Consider the following 16,928-nt stretch of genomic DNA (forward strand, 5'->3'; position numbering starts at 1 on the left):
CATTGTATTAATTCCTCTCCATCACCAGCTGAGAGGAACTCGTTTATGTGAGGTCAGCTCTGGGGAACTGTATTATGTAAAATGAAATTTCACAAATTGTCTTCATAATAATGCTGATATTTCCTAATGGTGTCTCACCTTGGTGTTTCTGAGTGCCTGTTTACAATATCCCAGGGTCCTAGTTTGACTTTTCTCTTCTCTTCTCTTCTCTTCTCTTCTCTTCTCTTCTCTTCTCTTCTCCTCTCTTCTCTTCTCTTCTCTTCTCTTCTCTTCTTTTTCTATATCAGTCATGTTTTCTGTAGATCAGGTAACTCTTAGGGCTGCTTCTAGCAGATGTTTAAAACCAGCTGCTTTTGGAATGCCAAACCCTCCCAAGCAAGAACCAACTGAAACTATTTTAAGGATTCAGTGATTCTTCTCAGTGTTGGGTTTTCTTTTTCGTATTATCAACTTTCCTGCAGTTTGGTGAACATTTTTCAAGACCACAAAATGTTGAATGAAAGCTCTTTATGGCAGCTTTTGGAATTGTATAGTGGTATTACCTCTGCGCTCATCTTGGTGTGCTCCCCAAGGGGTTTTTTGGGCCTATGAAAGAAGAGAGGTTTGTGATGGTTTGTGAGGAAGACAAACTGACTTTAAATAAGACGTGCAAAGAACTTGTGTGCATTACTGGATGAACAGCAAGCCAAGGCAGAAAACCAAGCAGCCAGGCGAGATGTTCAACACATCCTAGGTTGAATTAGGATTTTGGTAGTATTTACGTGGCATGGAGTCGTGGGGTTGAAAGGATTTGGAGGCATCAGCTAGAGTGCTTCTCTGTCCCAGGGTGGGTTAAGCTGTACTAACCAGATACCTGACAGATGGTTGTTGAACCTGTCCTTATTCTCCCAGTGTTCAAGTACTAAATGTGAGCATACAGGGAAAAAAGACCTTATCCTCAAAAGATGTTAGACAAGTACGTTATTTTTGTAAACACAACTTTAAAAATACTGATTAGATAAAATCTGAGGTGAGATTTTTCACAGAGTACCAGCCCAACTGTACCACTAGCCACGGGACTCCCCCATGCCTTCAAAACTCTCTTCCTCTGAATGTTTTGTCAGGTTGACAGTTAATAGCCATACCACAGAGGTTCAAAGCAACTTCTTTCCTAGCGCTGTGTTTTCTATCTAGCAGTTGCCTTCAATTTTTTTTACAGAGGTCTGCCAGTAAAAAAACAACAACAAACAACAAAAACCCTGCCAGCTTTTTCCTCAGTACCCTTCTGCAGATGCTACGAGTCAATCATTAAAGCCATACTACAAACCCAAACGAGGAAAGCATCCATCTCACGAGGCAGTGCTTGCGGCCAGTCACGCCGAGACGCTGCCTGTGCCTTCTTGCTGTCCTCTCAGCCACTGCCAGGCTGGGCAATGGGCGCTTTGCTGGCTGTGCCCCAAAAGGTGCAGCATGACCTGGGCTACTGCAGGGACATCCAGCAAGGCCCTGGCCGGGTGTCCGACCTGGCCTCTCCCTGGAACACGTGGAAAAGCCACCATGATGGTGTCTGTGGATCTCTACCATAGCTGCTTTTTGCTTTGGCCCAGGGACCCAGGGTGGTGCCAGCCGTGCTCGCCCCCGTCCCAGAACCAGGGCTGGTGGTGCAGCACTGAAATGCTGAGGGGATGTTGGAGCAAGCCCGGCCTGTTTACAAGACCCACGCACTTGCCTGGCAGTCGGAGCTGTGAATTGACTGGGAGTTGTCGTGGTGTGCCAAGGAGTCACGGGGGGACAGGCCCAGCTTTTCGCTGCTGACAGCAGAAGTCGCAGGCTTCAGGAAAACAAGTCAGCAAAGCCGCTTCCACCCCAAGCGGTGGCCAGGCGAAGGTCACACTAGCAGGCAGCCTGCTTCTTGCTCCGCACGGGGCCCAGTCCCCTCGTTTCCTCTGCACAGCCCAGAGTGAGGGAAGGCAGGGCCCCACGCTGCCATCCATCGCTGTCCTCGGCCCGGCCAACCCCAGAAGAAATGGCAGCAAGGGGCAGATCCTGCTGGAGGCATGAAGTGCCATTGGGTGCAGCCCCGCGGCCCCCGCCAAGCTGCTGTGTGTGGCGGCAAAGACCTGGGCACTGATATCCAGGGAGAAGGAAGGGAGAAAATCAGGGACTGCAGGCTGCCTTGTAGGGATAAATTAAGTGAAGCTGTGGGCAAGGCACAGGCCACAGAAACACCGGGCTCCTTGCTCACTTGTTACAGACGCTATCTAGCCCCGTTACAGGCATGGGTGTTGCAAGGAGAACAGGGGTTGAGGGACCCAAGGCTGGTCAGCTCCAGTAAGAGCCTTTTAGAAAAAAAAAAAAAAAAAAAAAAAAAAAAAAAAAACAAGTGAGACTGCCCACTGGATGAAGGCTGACATTTGAAGGGCAGTATTTCCTCACACCCCTCCGCAGTAGCTGACAGTTCAGAGCATTAAGTGGGAAAGAATTTATCCGCTAAAAGGAAAGCAGGTGCATCGGAGCCCTTCATAAAACATGATTTCCTCAACAGCCTTGTGAGCCAGAGGAATGGCATTATAAAGGGGGGATTGAGGTGTGTGGAAGGAACTAGCTGATTTTCTCAGCCCTGGCAGGGATGGTGGTGTGCTGGGAATCTTTGGCTCCCAATTTCACATGCAAACTATTAAATATAGTGGGTGTCTATCAAGCTTTGTTTTAGTTGCAAATTAAGCCCCCTGTTCAGCATTGTCTGGCTCTCACCATCAATACAATCCTTCGTGCTGCCTGGAGAAGGAAAATTGTTTCCCTCCTATTTTCCCCCAAACGGTATCCTAATCCCTCATCCTCCCACTGGTTTCCTCACCCTGCCTTGCAACCCCACCAGGGTAAACAAAACCGGGGTGCAGCAGAGCCAGAAGTGACAGACAAGGCTGCAGATTGCTGCGGATCAACTTGGGCACAACTCCAGGGTACACCCTTCTCCCCAGTGGTCAAAGAACAACAGCAACAGCTAGTGAAGGTGAAGCTTCAGATGATTTTACATCCAGTATAAGAGCTTCTCTCTCAAAATCTGCCTATTTTTCCCTTTCCAGCACAGTGGGGTGCATCTCGCATTTTCCCTGCTGCTGCCTATCAGTCCCAAAGAGCTGAATAGGAGTTACAGCACCCACAGCCAGCACCAATCCTGCAGCCACTGTGGGCACAGATCTTTACTGAGGTACCAAATGTGGGTCATCTCCCTTCCCTTGTGCTGGCACATCTATCTGCCTTACACCAAGCGTAGAGGAAGGTCCGGAGGTGTGAATAAGAAGCAGTCATGATCTGTGGTGATGCAGGAACTGGGGTAACTGAGTTTTCAGCAGGGTCCCCTCACAGTGGCTTTGCCTGCATAGGCAGAAGAACTTAAATCATGCACTGTACAGGTCGGCACCTCCCTTTAGTGTGCACCTCTTACTGCGTTCATAGCCAAGATTGCTTCTGAAGGCACGAGGAAATAGCAGTCAGGGATTTTCTAGCTCTGCTGTTTTGTAACCTGATGCCAAGGCTAATGCTGAATTCAGCAAGGATATTATTGCCTGGCACAATGCTAATTTTAACAACAGGTATGTTTTTAAATACAGTCCATCCTTCGTTTTGTAATACCACAAATATGTACTGTTCCATCCGGACATCCTTCTTTAAAAACAGGCACGGTTAAGCTCCCCTACCCAGATGCCAGGCTTACTGTGGGAAACAGTTTATCTGTTGCCACACTTTTACTGACATACTTTGTTCAAGGCCAGCTCCTCACCACCAGAGTGGTGGGTGAGGTAGGGCAACTGTGTACCTGGCTGCTACCGCTGATTTCGGGAGAGGCCTCTATAAACACTTAGGGCAAGGAGTGTGTCGAGTGAGTGGCGTATGCCACTTCTGGGTGTGGACCCCAGCATCTGAAAGGCGAGCAGAGCGGAGCAGAGCCAGGTGGCATGAGCAGTGCCCTTCGTCTTACCGGGCCCTAACGGTGCCACTGCCTGCCTAGTGTCAGGAGCTGAAAGAGCCCAGCTGAAGGCACAGCCCAAAACATGCTGAAAGCATCTCCCCAAAGAGAAAGCAGGCTGTAATTATTCAGAGCCCCGTATTGTTAGCAGCCCTCAGAGCAGTGGCTGTGGCAGAGGGAAGGGTTATGCCCTACAACAGAACAGGGCAAGTGCTGCAAGGTCTGTGTGGGTGAGGCATTGCATCTTCTTCAGGTGGATGGATGTGTCCCTTTTGGTGCAGTTTGAGGAATGGGGGGGTGGCAGGGGAAGCACTTTCTAAGAGAAATCTTCTTTTAGGTTAAACAACAAAACTGCATGTGCATACAGACTAGGTCTTCATAATGTGGTCTGGCTTTGACAGCGTATTGCAGCATTATTGCTATTTATAATCGACGACTACTAACACTATAATCAAGCAAACTTAGTGGTAGCAATTACAGCAACATAAATAACAATCCAGACGACTAAAGGCATTGCTGTCAGTGTGGATGGCAGCTACAGCATTAGAAGAAAATTCCAAGGGAAGATACCAGAAGCTGATATGCGAGCTTGGGTCTGCTAGTCTTTTATATACCATTTTTAATATACTTCCTGAAATGAAGCTTCAGAAAGGTACACTGCCTCTTTAAAATTAGTCTAGGAACTACAGGTAGTTCACATTATTTTTAAAATAATAAATCTCTATATATATCTATATTAAAATATATATGTATACATAAGTTGGCTAGCCTACCTTATGGAAAGGCTGCAGCTGAACTAAGTCTGAGCTAATATTGTATTACTATGGTCTTCTGTTTTGTAGATAGCCCTTCCTTCCTAGATGAGGTTCTGTTCTCGCTCCACAGAAGGTGCCTGTGTATATAACTCCTTTGTATTGCTTTCTGCAGAGTCCCTTATATATTTCTTACTACTAATGCTGTGTAGAAAATGAAATCCAGAGATTTTACTACTGATAATTAACCATATAATGGCCATTAGCAAAATAAAGATTTAGTTGTTTGGGAAACAGATTATTTATATTGTGTATGGTTTATTGCCTGATAACTTGTTTGGTGACTGGATATTCTTTCCCTCCTCCTGGTCCTTTCCTGCTTTTTCCAGCTATGGTGTTTACTCCTCACTTTGATTATCTAGCAGGCAATAAAGTATATTGTATGTTTTGAAGCCATGCGGTGTGCTTCTTGATTATCCCTGAGGGGAATCAATGTCAGCAGAGGGCCCGAAGGTGGAGCTGGGGCCGCCCCATGCAGAGCAGAGCTCTCCGCCATTGCCACCCCTCTGACAGGAGTTTTTGGCAAGAGGGAGGCAAGGCAACACCCCGGCCATGAGCCCAGCACTTCCTGCTGAAAGAGGAAGGGAGGAGCACTATGAGGGGACGGCTGTGGCCTCCAGCAGCCCCGTAGCCTTGCTTCCTAACCATCTCTAAGGGCATGGGGAGAGCACACAGGCCTGAGTCCTAATTTCATGCAGCAGCCCTTTTCACTCCTTTGGGGTGGGCCGTGGTGGCAGTACTGGTGCTGCTGGTGGCAGCTGCTGGCCCCCTCCAAGCCCTGTGCTGGCAGTGGTGGATATTTGACCCTGAGGGACAGAGATCTGCACATACACCAGCCTCATGGTTTCAATCTGGCTGGGCCAGATGGGGTGGGAGCCCTGGCTGGGCACTGCCTGGTTCCTGCACACGGTTCTGCAGCTCCTCTCCCTCCTGTCACCTGTGGCATTATTGCTGCATTTCAGGTATTTCGTTCCCCAAAATAGACAGTCCAGGACATGGCTGTCATGACCAAGGCTGCTTGGAGAAGGGGTGTCAGAGGGCAGAGCTGCTCCTTACAAAATCTCATAATAGACAAATGGCTTTGGAGTCTGGGGAGAAAAAAAAAAAAAAAAAAAGGAAAAAGAAAAAAAAAAGTGTTTATTTTGCCCCATTCTGCCACAAAGCAGAAGTTGAAATGGTGGCACAGAATTGGTCTGATCATGGCTCCAGTTCCCTGTGCCTCAAGGTGCTCTTGAGGACAGGCCTGAGCCCAGCCTGGTGGCAGCAGCCTCCCATGTGCGCCCCTTGGCCTTCAAGAGAGACCGAGAGGGTGATAGCCCCTTAGCTGAGAATAAAAGCATCACTTGTGGGTGCTGCTGCGCCTCTGCTTGGCAGCCCTGCTCAGACAGACAAAAATAATTTTCTGCTCATTTTCCAGCTGCACTTTCCTAGCTAGAAGAGGGAATGCAATGTGACCCTTTAAGCTACACAAGCCTCCTGGTCCTCTACCAGCCTCTCACCTCCTGCTGGAAAATAAAATAAAATAAAATAAAATTGTCTTTTCCTGTTAACAAAAGTATATAGAAAATTATTCAATTTGTTTTGTTTTCTACAGAGAAGATGAACAAGAAAATCACACTCTGAAGATGCCTGGCTTCATCTTGCTGCACTTGCTGCACTGTGGTGAGGAAAACAGGAATAAAAACTGTTTTCCATTCCTGAGCAATAACACTTCTCCCTTGGCGTATAAGCCCCTAAACACTGGTCCTACATCCTCAGGTGTCTTGGATGCTTGCTCATCCCACCTAGAAAAAAAAAAAAAAAAAAAAAAGTCTGGTAATGTAGGCAGCAGCAAGGCTGGTAGCTGTGAGTGGGGCTACAACAGCCTGCAGTAACCATATTCAGCAGGTAGTGAGTGCTGGAATAAGGCTTCGGCTATGAAGTGTAGGTTATATGTATGTGCCTTTACTTTATGTATTTTTTTCCTTTGTAAAATCACTTATTATGGCATATTTATGATTGATGGTGCACATTCCCTTGCTGGCGAAAGATCGGTGCTGACAGCAGGAGCTTGTTTGCTGCCACTTTGATGGCTGTGGAAGCAGATGCTGCTGGGATGTAAGCCCATACTGCAGGCAGGTGTTACAAGGAGCTGCATGCCCTGCAGCGCAGCCCCCAACAGCTGCCCCAGCACCACCAGCAATTTTGAACAAGCTCGCTAACATTTACACGTGGTGTGCAGCTGCTGTGTTGTGTTGGATTTGTCCTGGGCAAAGCAATCAGCTTGCTGGTATTTTGAGAGCTGAAGGGAAGCTCTGGTTGTGCTCACCTAGTGGCTTTGATAGCCTCGGATTTTAAAATTACATTAAAGAAATAATAATAATAAAGCTAAGCAGTGCAAGCCATTTGCCATTTAGAGTAGAAATCCTCCTCCTCCTCCTTACTGAAGCTCATCAGCTTCCTGTTCATCTAGACAGGTCTGAGGGCATGCTTGGTCTAGCACTTAATTGCTTGTCTAAGGGACCTGTGCTTTTAATTAGAAGCCTGATACTGCAAGGTACAGTGAAGAATCCTAAGTGGCAGCAGAGCTCATGGATGTAAAACCTTAACCACAGAGTGTTCCGCCTTTCCTACTTTTATTTCTCTTTAGCTAGATAAAAAATGATTTTTGCCACTGAAATGCTTCATTCCTAAAACTTTTTTTTGAGTTTTCTTTGCTACAGGTGGTTGATACCTAGTGTGCTTTTCTCCTGGTGGCACACCGTGCAATTTAATAGCTGAAAGATCCCCCAAATCCCTTTGTCAATACACCAAGGGGCAGCAGTTCTAACTGCCCACAGGTGGAGGTTTTTCTCACCAGAGCAGGCAAGATGAGAGCAGGCGGTGAGAACTTCAGCCACTCCAATTTGGCCCACCCTGGTGGTTTGAAGTGCCATGGCAGTAGGAGGGGGGTTGCAGTCCAACTGAATATCAGGGACACTTAACAAACCTTGCAGAAATTCCTTTTTATTCAGATGTAATCAGGGAAGGGAAAAACAAATGCAAATACTCTAAATACCAGCAATCTCTTTGTGTGGGAAATTTCTAATTTTTCCAGCTCTAACTAAAAGACACTAAGACCAGATCTTCCTTGATCCCCTGTCCACACCAGCTTAGAGAGGATGCTCTGCTGCTAAGTCTCCTCCAGATCAGGAGCTACTGTTTGATTCTGAAGCTTTGACCCCAAGCTTTTTGGTTGGGTGATCTTGAGGAGGAAATGTAAAACTTCCAGCTAGTTTTGCTATTTTGCTATTTTTGATATTTTGTCCTTTCTTCCCTTCTGCAGACCTGAGGGTCTTTCTTGGTGCAGCAGAAGGTGTGGAGGGCTCTGCACATGTGCTGTGCTTGTGCTGTCTTTAGTTATGAAGGGAGATTGAGCTGTGCATACTTTTTATGAAGGGGCACATAATGCGCAGACGCACAGCAGACCGTTTCTGCACCCTTCAGACCCAGCTCGTATGTTTTACTTCTTCTGTCTGGTTTTAAAGAAAGCCTCTTCCTCTTGCTGGGCTTTAAAAGAGTCTAGACATTTTAAAACATGGCCATTCTATAAACGTCCTAGAGCTCTGTCCTTTCCAAGCCTGCTCATCGTCTGGAGCCCCCAAATGGTTTCTTGCCTCCCCTGGGTGGAGATGGATGGGGCCATGTCAGGAGTGTCACAGCTGGGCTTCCTGCCTCTGCCTCTCCCCTAAACCCCGCTGGCAAACAGCAGGGGATGTGCTGTGGCCCTGGGCAGGCTGGGTTTTCACTGGGGCTGCTGCTGCTCCAAATGGGAGCTTGGAGTACTCAGTGTCCTTCCTGGAAGGAGAGCAGGTCAAGTAGAAAATGTCCAGCACAGGTCTTTCCTTCACAGGGCACAAGCCCTATTTCTTCCTACAGCTCACCTTCTTGGTGTTAATAATGAATAGCACTAAAATTAAGGCGCAAAGGTAGAATTTAAGCTGCCATAAATACAGAATGACTCCATTAAAGTGGCATTACTTTCAGGGGCTGTGTGTGAAATCAGAACTACAGAAATGCTGACCTGTGCCAACAAGCCCCCTATCTATTGCCTATACATGTTGTTGTCCATCGGTGCATTGCTCATTGCTTCATTAGCCATTAGGTCTTCATAACAGACAATGATAATGGCAATAATAGGTTGATTTCATGTAGTAAGAATCATAGAATATCTCAGCTTGGAAGGGACCCACAAGTATCACTGAGTCCAACTCCTGGCTCCACACAAAACCACCCAAAAACCAGACCATGTGTCTGAGAGCACTGTCAAAAGCCTTCTTGAACTCCCTCAGGCTCAATGCTACGATTACTGCCCTGGGGAGCCTGTCCCAGTGCCTGACCATACTCTGGAGCCCGAACCTTTCCCTAACCCCCAGCCTGACCCTCCCCTGTCCCAGCTCCATGCCGTTCCCTCGGGTCCTGTCGCTGTCCCCAGAGAGCAGAGCTCAGCACCTGCCCCTCTGCTCCCCTCGTGAGGGAGCTGCGGGCCGCCATGAGGCCTCTCCTCAGCCTCCTCTTCTCCAGGATGATCAAACCAAGGGACCCCAGCCGCTCCTCAGATGTCTTCCCCTCTAGACCTTTGACCATCTTTGTAGCCCTCCTTTGGACACTCTCTCATAGTTTTATGGCCTTCTTAAATTGCGGTGCCCAGAACAGGACAGTCCCTTCCCTCAACCAGCAGTGCTGTGCCTGATGCATCCCAGGGTAGTGCTGGCCCTCCTGGCTGACAGGGCACGTTGCTGGCTCATGTTCAGCTTGTTGTCAGGCAGACCCCCCCAGATCCCTTTCTCTGGGGCTGCTCTTGAGCCTCTTGTCCCCCAGTCTGTACGTTTAGCCAGGGTTTCCCCATCCCAGGTGCAGAATCTGGCACTTACTCTTCTTAAACTTCATGCGGTTGGTGATTGCCCAAACCTCTAATCTATCAAGACTGGCATTCTGTGTATTTACAAACATAAAATCTCGGAGGGCCCCTTTCCCAGTTGGCTCCCATAGTATCTGTACCAAGAATTTATCTTCCATGTGCCTCAGGAATTTCCTGGACCTGTTTCTATCAGCTGTATGGTATTCTCAGTTAACATCTGGGAAGCTAAAGTCACTTAGGACAAGAGTAACTGATCTAGAGATATCCCTTAATTCTTTATAGAATAGTTCATCCATGTGATCATCCTGGCTGGGTGGTTTATAGAGGAGACCCACAACAACATCTCCTTTATTTGCTTTTCTCTCAACCGTGTCATCACCAACTGCAAGCTTCATACAATCTAATCCCTCTAGAATAAATTCTAGAATAAGATCTAGAAACAGTTTCGAAATCTAGAATAGCTCTAGACAATGCCTAGAAGTGAACCTTCTAGACATTTAACAGCTCTTACCACACAGCACGAAGGAAGCACTCAGAGGGGATTTAGTTCTTCCAGTGCTTTCTCACTCCTTTTGTTTGTGGGAGGGGTGCTTCTACTGCTCTGCGCTAAATCCAGTTTCAGGTAGAGCTTTGTCTCTACATGAGAAACTGGCCCTGAGTTTGGTTTATGTATATCTTTTTAAATCCTTGGATTATTTGGATAATTGTGTGATAGCCAACAAAGAACTCTTTAAAACCAAGCCTATTAAAGGATAATGCAAAATCATCATATGTATTTATGTATATAAAAAATATTCCTTTGTTTTGCATGGTGCTGAAGAAAAAAAAATAAATAAAGTGATGTATTCCTAATACACTGACCCTTACGGTCAACTGTAGTTGCTAGAAAGGTTTAACGGTATACTTCATTCATCATTTGGAGGCTGCAATACAGTCGATTCATTAACAGCTTTAGCCAGGTATTTAATGCCCTTTTTCTTTTATTTTTCCCAGTTGGCTGGATGTCTGGTTCCTGTTGATTTTAATGGAAATTTGGCATGCTTATCCTTCTGGCATTTCAAAAAAAAAGCTCTCAACTTGAGTATTTTTCCTAAATAAGCAGGGAGTGTGCAGATGTGTGAACACTGGCAGTAAGCAGCTGCCCCACCAGCACTGCCACAACTCCCTCCTGATGTTTAAAAGTTAAAACTTGGAGAGAGAGGGGGAGAGAGAGAAAGAGATAAAGAGAGGAATCCCTATGGTGATGAAAGCTCAAAAAAATCGCAGGTTCTGGGCAAGCAGAGAGCTTGGCCTCCCCTACAACATGGGTGGGAATATTTGCACTTCAATGCCATGGGGAAAAAGTGAAGGGAAAGGGAAAAAGAGAAGGAGAAAGAGAGGGAGAGGAAAACAAGAAACACCTGCTTGTGGGTGTACATTGTTGTAGAGATTTGCCCTTGGCTCCTGTCTCGAGCTCTGCAGTCAACTCCTGTTCCCCCAAATGCTCAGCTTTGATGGCTCCTCTCTGCCCAGCAAAATGTTTCCTATCTGATTTTGAGACATCCTCCCCTTTTCTTTTTACTATTAATAACCTGAACCACTGCCTGAACACAGAAAGGCCTTTTTGGTTGGCTGGTAAAGGCATAATTTAGCTGCAGCACCTGATGGTAATGCAACTACCAACTGACCTATGGAGGGAGCTGCACTCCTAAAAGACGCTTCGGCATGTGTGGAGCCTTTGCGAAGTCATGTACTTGAGGCATCAGCCGGGTGTAAAGAGGCCTAGCTCTTCAGCTCACCTGGTGCATCCACTGGTGTTTAGAAACTGTGGTCAAGATTTCAGGGTCCTAACTCGGGAAGCAGCACTGAATATCGGCTCTGATGCTGCTGGAAATGCCTCAAAATGAATGGGACAGGAGTGTGCTGCTGGGGATTTCCCTCACCAGGCTAAAATCAATGCAGAGTCATGGTTTCAGTTAAAAAATATGCAACCCAACTTCTAGCTTTCTATTAATTCTAGTTGTTTAGCAAATTTGGGATGAACGGTGGTGGTGATCCGCCCTCTACTACTGTAGGTTTGGCATGGGGAGCAACAGTGGTGCATGTATGCTCATTTTCTTCTGGAGTGTAATAACCTGGCATGCCTCAAACACAGTCAGACCCTAATGGGAGCACTAGAAACACTGCTGCCAGTACAACTTGCCCAGCGAGGCTGGCTGCCGCAGGAACCCTCCAGCCCTGCCTGTGGTCCTCCCACTACATGTCTGGGCTGCAGACGCTGGAACCTCTGGCTCTACATGGATATGTAAATTCTCCAATGTCCTTTTATTACAGCCACAACACTGGCATCAGTGAGGGCCAACAGGCCATTCCCTGGGGCTAGAAACCCCCAAGCAGCCAGCCTGGGTGTACACAGCTTGACCAAGCAAGATGGTCTCCACGTGGAGCCACCTGAATTTCATAACCCTGAGGTGCACAGGGGAAAGTGGGAGACACCAGAAGCACCCCTCAAAAGGAAGGGAGGAACTTGCTGTGACGGTTGTGGATGTTGAACAATGGCCGAGTGCCACATGCAGCAGGCAGGGGGCAATGCTTTGCGGAAACCTCACTCCCAAATGGTTTTCTTATATCCAGAATGATCTGCAGGGAACTGAGGAGAAAATATTTGCAACTGCTCAGGAAACCAAAAATGTTTATTTTTGAACTTTAAACTGTACTTCTAGCCCAGCTTGAAAAGCTGATCACTTTAATATTTTGAGTTCTTCAGGGCAGATGAGGTACAGGGGTTAATGCTCATGGAAGGAGGGTGAGTGAGCTGGTCAGGGATCACCCTTCCTTTTTGTCACATAATTCATCCTTAAACATGAGCATAAAGAAATTGTCTAACGATAAGAAGAGAAATCATTCACTAAAATATTTGTCTGAAACAGATGGCTTGGGTGACTCAGATAAAATACTCCCCCTGCTACAATCTAGCTGAAAATCAACCGTGGTTTGCCATTTAGAGAAAGATGACACACCACAGTGATGAGCCTGTCTAGGAAAAATGGAGGAAAAAAGAGGTTTCCTTTACAAAGACTTACCTGTCCCACTGCTCCTCCCGTGTCCAGCAGTGGCTCAGTGGTGTGTGTGTGTGCATGGATGGGAGATGCTTCAGGAACTGATTTGTTACCCACTGTGTGTGGATGGACTTACACTATTTACAAGCTCCCAGAGCACAGGATAAAAAAAAAAAAAAAAAAAAAAAAAAAAAAAAAAAACAGGGGTTTGCATAAATGCTTTTATACCTTCAGCTCTTTGCTTTCAGACACTTATTTGGCAATACCATTTTTTTTCTTTCTGGGGGAAATTACACTATGGGGAGTTAATTATTTTTGAATACAGCAGGCTTCTGACACTGCAACAGCTTAATTTGGAAAGAATATAGCCAGTTATCCAAATATGATGTTAAAAAGGAAGGAAACAAAGCATACAGTTTTGATTCTGCATATACCTCAACTTTTGGCAAGCCACTGTCACCACAGCTGCTGCAGGGTGAGTGGCAGGCAGAACATGTCTTCCTCTGCCAGATACCAAGCCTGGTGTGCCCCAGTTCTCTGTTTCTACCTTTACAAGTTCTTTCCCTTTGTTGTTTCTGGCTACTGGCCAGCTAGGGCTCGTGTTTACTCCTCTCCTCTGTCCATGCTTACAAATACCTGCCACCCTGCTCCTTCCTACTGAAACTTCATGCTTTCACACCTCTTAGAAAATGTGGTTTTGGCCCTTGAAATAGCTGCTTGGGCTGTGGAGCTTGTTTTCTCAGTTTCTGCTGAAGGTTTCCCTTTGCTGCCTAAGGGGCTTCTCAGTTTTTAATTGAAGGCATGGAAGGACTGGGCTTTTAATAAAGCCTATTAATAAAGCCTGCCAACTATTGGAGTAAAGCAAACATTCTGTGAAAAAAGCAAAGGTCTGATTAATTACCTCTTTATTCATTTTCCAAGCTGAAGTACCATTGCTGGTTACAAAATAAGGCTGCCCTTGCCTGTAGTCACTCTGTATAGTGTGCTCACCACGCCTATATGCTGTAACACACGTCTGTATACGTCTTTATGGCTGTCCGTATGTACATGTGTGTAATAACTTACCTTAACACCACGCCACTGTGGCAGACGCCCCTCTGTATATCCTTGCACTGGGGTAACTGCCGATCACCATATGGATAAGCAGGAATGAGTTCTGGGCCCCTTATATCCATGCAACCACAGCTGCCGTAGGGGCCACAGCAACACCAACGTGCACTTAAAGGAGAACAAAGCAGAAAGGCAGCCTCTGGTCCCACCAGCGCTGGTGGTGGTGCCGCGGCAGCCCCACAGCAGTGCCAGCATCCCGTCTGTCCTACCCAGCGTGGCTTCCCCTTCCGTAAGCTGTTTATTGCTGCTCCGAGCATCATGAAAACCTTGGCATGGGGAGAGGGCTAGGAGGCAACATTAACAGGCCCCCAGGCTGTTTTTTTCCTTCTGTTTTATCCTAGCAATGGCGTTTCCTAAGGGATGAAAACAGATGGCACTGCAATTCACGCACCTCAGCTCCCCAGGGAGTAAACGGGGCTTATTTCACTGTGTTTGTTACAGTGCTGCATAGGGGGGAAATAATCTTATAATAATATTAATTACTTTTTAATTTGTCAGTATCACAACAGCAGGGAAAGTGCTACCAGCACCCCTATACCAGGGAATGAAGACTGAGGTTTTCCTCTGTAGGCTGCTTGTTCTTGCCTGGTGTGTGCGTACCTGGGCCTATGCAGCACCTATAAGGCTGCAATGTCATTTTTACTTTTGTGTAAAAAAAAACAAAGGATATATTTCGAGAAAAATAGAAATTTCCTTGTGCTAACCTTCCCATCCCAGCCTCAAAGTGCACGTTTGGCAATGCTATAAGGTTTCATTTTAAAGACCTGTGTATTTAGTGAAATAGCCTGTCCAAAAGCCAGTTCTTTTAATTGCAAGTTGAGAGGTTAAAATACATGAGTTGCTTTAAGCAGTTTTTTAACAGCTTATGTAAATCAGCTACATTTAAATTCCTGCTCTATTTTTCTGCTTCCTTAAAGAAAAGTTGGTATTTCAAAAGCTCGGGGCTTCAGTTGAAGTGATTCACACAGCTGCAGATACTGTATGAATCAAAACAAAGCATGGATCCAAGAACCACACTCACTTGGGGAGAATTATGCCACTAAAAACATTTTTTTTAATTGGCCTTTGTGAATAATCATGACTTATTTCCCCAGTTGCTCTCTTTTAGCTCTGTTTGAGCAGATGTAATGCCAGTTTGAAGAGGATTATCCTCACAGACAAACAGCATCTGGAGGCAAAACAGGCCTCGCTCTCAGAAATAGAAACACATGGGCTGGTCATTAAAATGTAATGTTGTCCACACATCTCCTTGCAGTCGGATGGCTGTGTGTTTTTTGACGCAGGATATACACACGTTTCCAGAGGTATTGCCAGGGAATGGCAGCGTTTTGGTTCTGTTCTTGCAAGTCCCACAGTGTGCTCCCAAAAAGGAGCTGCTGCAAACCAAAGCAATAGTAGGGTACAGTTGCTCTTCACGGGAATGGTCTTGCCTGCTCCTATCAGAACGGACGAGCCTTTAAGAAAAGCACTGCCAACAAAAAAGACTCATGCTTCAATTAAGTGTGGCCATTCCTCTTTTGGGACACTCAGCTGGTGGCTGTCCTGGGGGTGGCGATCACCTGGCCTGGCCTTGTCGTAACCAAAGGTACTAATTTAAGTCTTAGCTATGAACATCAGAGACAAACTTGCCTAAGGGCAACTCATTTCCATCTTAAAACATCTTTCCTCATGGGCATGCTTTTTATCTTCCTCTCTCTCTCTTTTTTTTTTTTTTTTTTTTTTTGGCCATTGAGAGCGCCCAGGTGACTGTCTGACGCTCGGATGTTCAGCTGCTAGGTGAGCAATGTGGAACAAGTAAGGAAGTCCTCTCTGTCTCCACCTGATGTAATCTGGAGGAAGGGAAAGAACTGTCCTCTGTGAAAGGAGGGTGCAGATCACTCCAGGCATCACACAGGCTGTGTGACATCAGGAATAGTTAGACACTAAGCATGGCTACAACTTAGGAAGAGGTTAAACACTTGCACTACACTCAGTCTTGACAACCAGTATTCATTTTCCAAAGAAGAAGCAGAAGTAAGCTAGAGGAAATACAAAAAGAGTGTAATCCTCAGTACCACAAACCTCGAGTTTCCAAAAACATCTCAGATTTGAATTAAAAAATAAAAATAATATAAAAAGGCAGACACCCCCCCGCCCCCCCCCCCCCCCCAAAAAAAAAAAAAAAAAAGTGCAGGTTATTTAATTTTGTAAATTTTGCAGCATTCAATTTTCACAGCCCTGGTAGCTGTGGCTGCAGATTGTCTGATACCGCTGCTCTGGAAGGAGCACAACTGCGATTCCATGCCACCACGGAATCAGCACGTCCTTGGTGTGTCTGACAGGAGGATAAGCAGCATGGATATCCGCCAGTCTCCTCGCTGACTCTTCAGAAAACACCCACTTCCCAAATCAGACAGGTTAATATTATAAAGTTGGACAATTCTTTAAAATTTTACTTCCTGGAGATGCTGCTTCATTAACCTTGCAAAGGGCTGCAGAGGAAATAAGAAATAAAGACGTATCATCGCCTCATTTTTGCCATTGCTTTGAGTCCTCTGTTTTGCAAATGGGAATAGGTTGTGCCTAGAGCACTGGAAAAGACGACAGGTCCCCAGGCTGAAAACTTAAATTGACTATTTCCTACCATAGCCATCAAACATCTGCCATGCTCAAGCCTAAAAGCATTTATGTTTTTTGATTTATTTGCCTTTACACAAAAATGAAAGTAATCTTCCGCTTTTGTTTGCATAGGCAATTTTTAATAGACTGCTTCAGTTTATTCATGTGTTGCCAGAAGTGTTACTAAAGGCGAAAGACATGCTATTAAATCAAAAGCAAATGAAATCTGGTACTTGTGCAGTGTTGTTTTAAAGCTGGGTTGCTTTAATCAGTATTTTGGAAGAATATGCTTCACAGAATCTGGTCAGCTTGGCTGAGTAATGAGAAGAGGATCAGTGCTGGCAGCTAGTGCCACGTGAGCAGCCTGTGTGGACCTGAGGGCTCCAGCAGGAGCTGTGCTGGGCGAAGGTTAAAAATAATGGGACAAAATCTAAAAAAGGAACCTGATCTGCCAGCCACCATTCAAAGACTTTTGGCCTTATGCATGAGCTTCCAAAGGAAGTAATAAAAACATACCCGCTTGAGCCATTTTTACGTGTGTC

The sequence above is a fragment of the Oxyura jamaicensis genome, chromosome 1, assembly GCF_011077185.1.
Source record: "Oxyura jamaicensis isolate SHBP4307 breed ruddy duck chromosome 1, BPBGC_Ojam_1.0, whole genome shotgun sequence".
NCBI lineage: Eukaryota > Metazoa > Chordata > Aves > Anseriformes > Anatidae > Oxyura > Oxyura jamaicensis.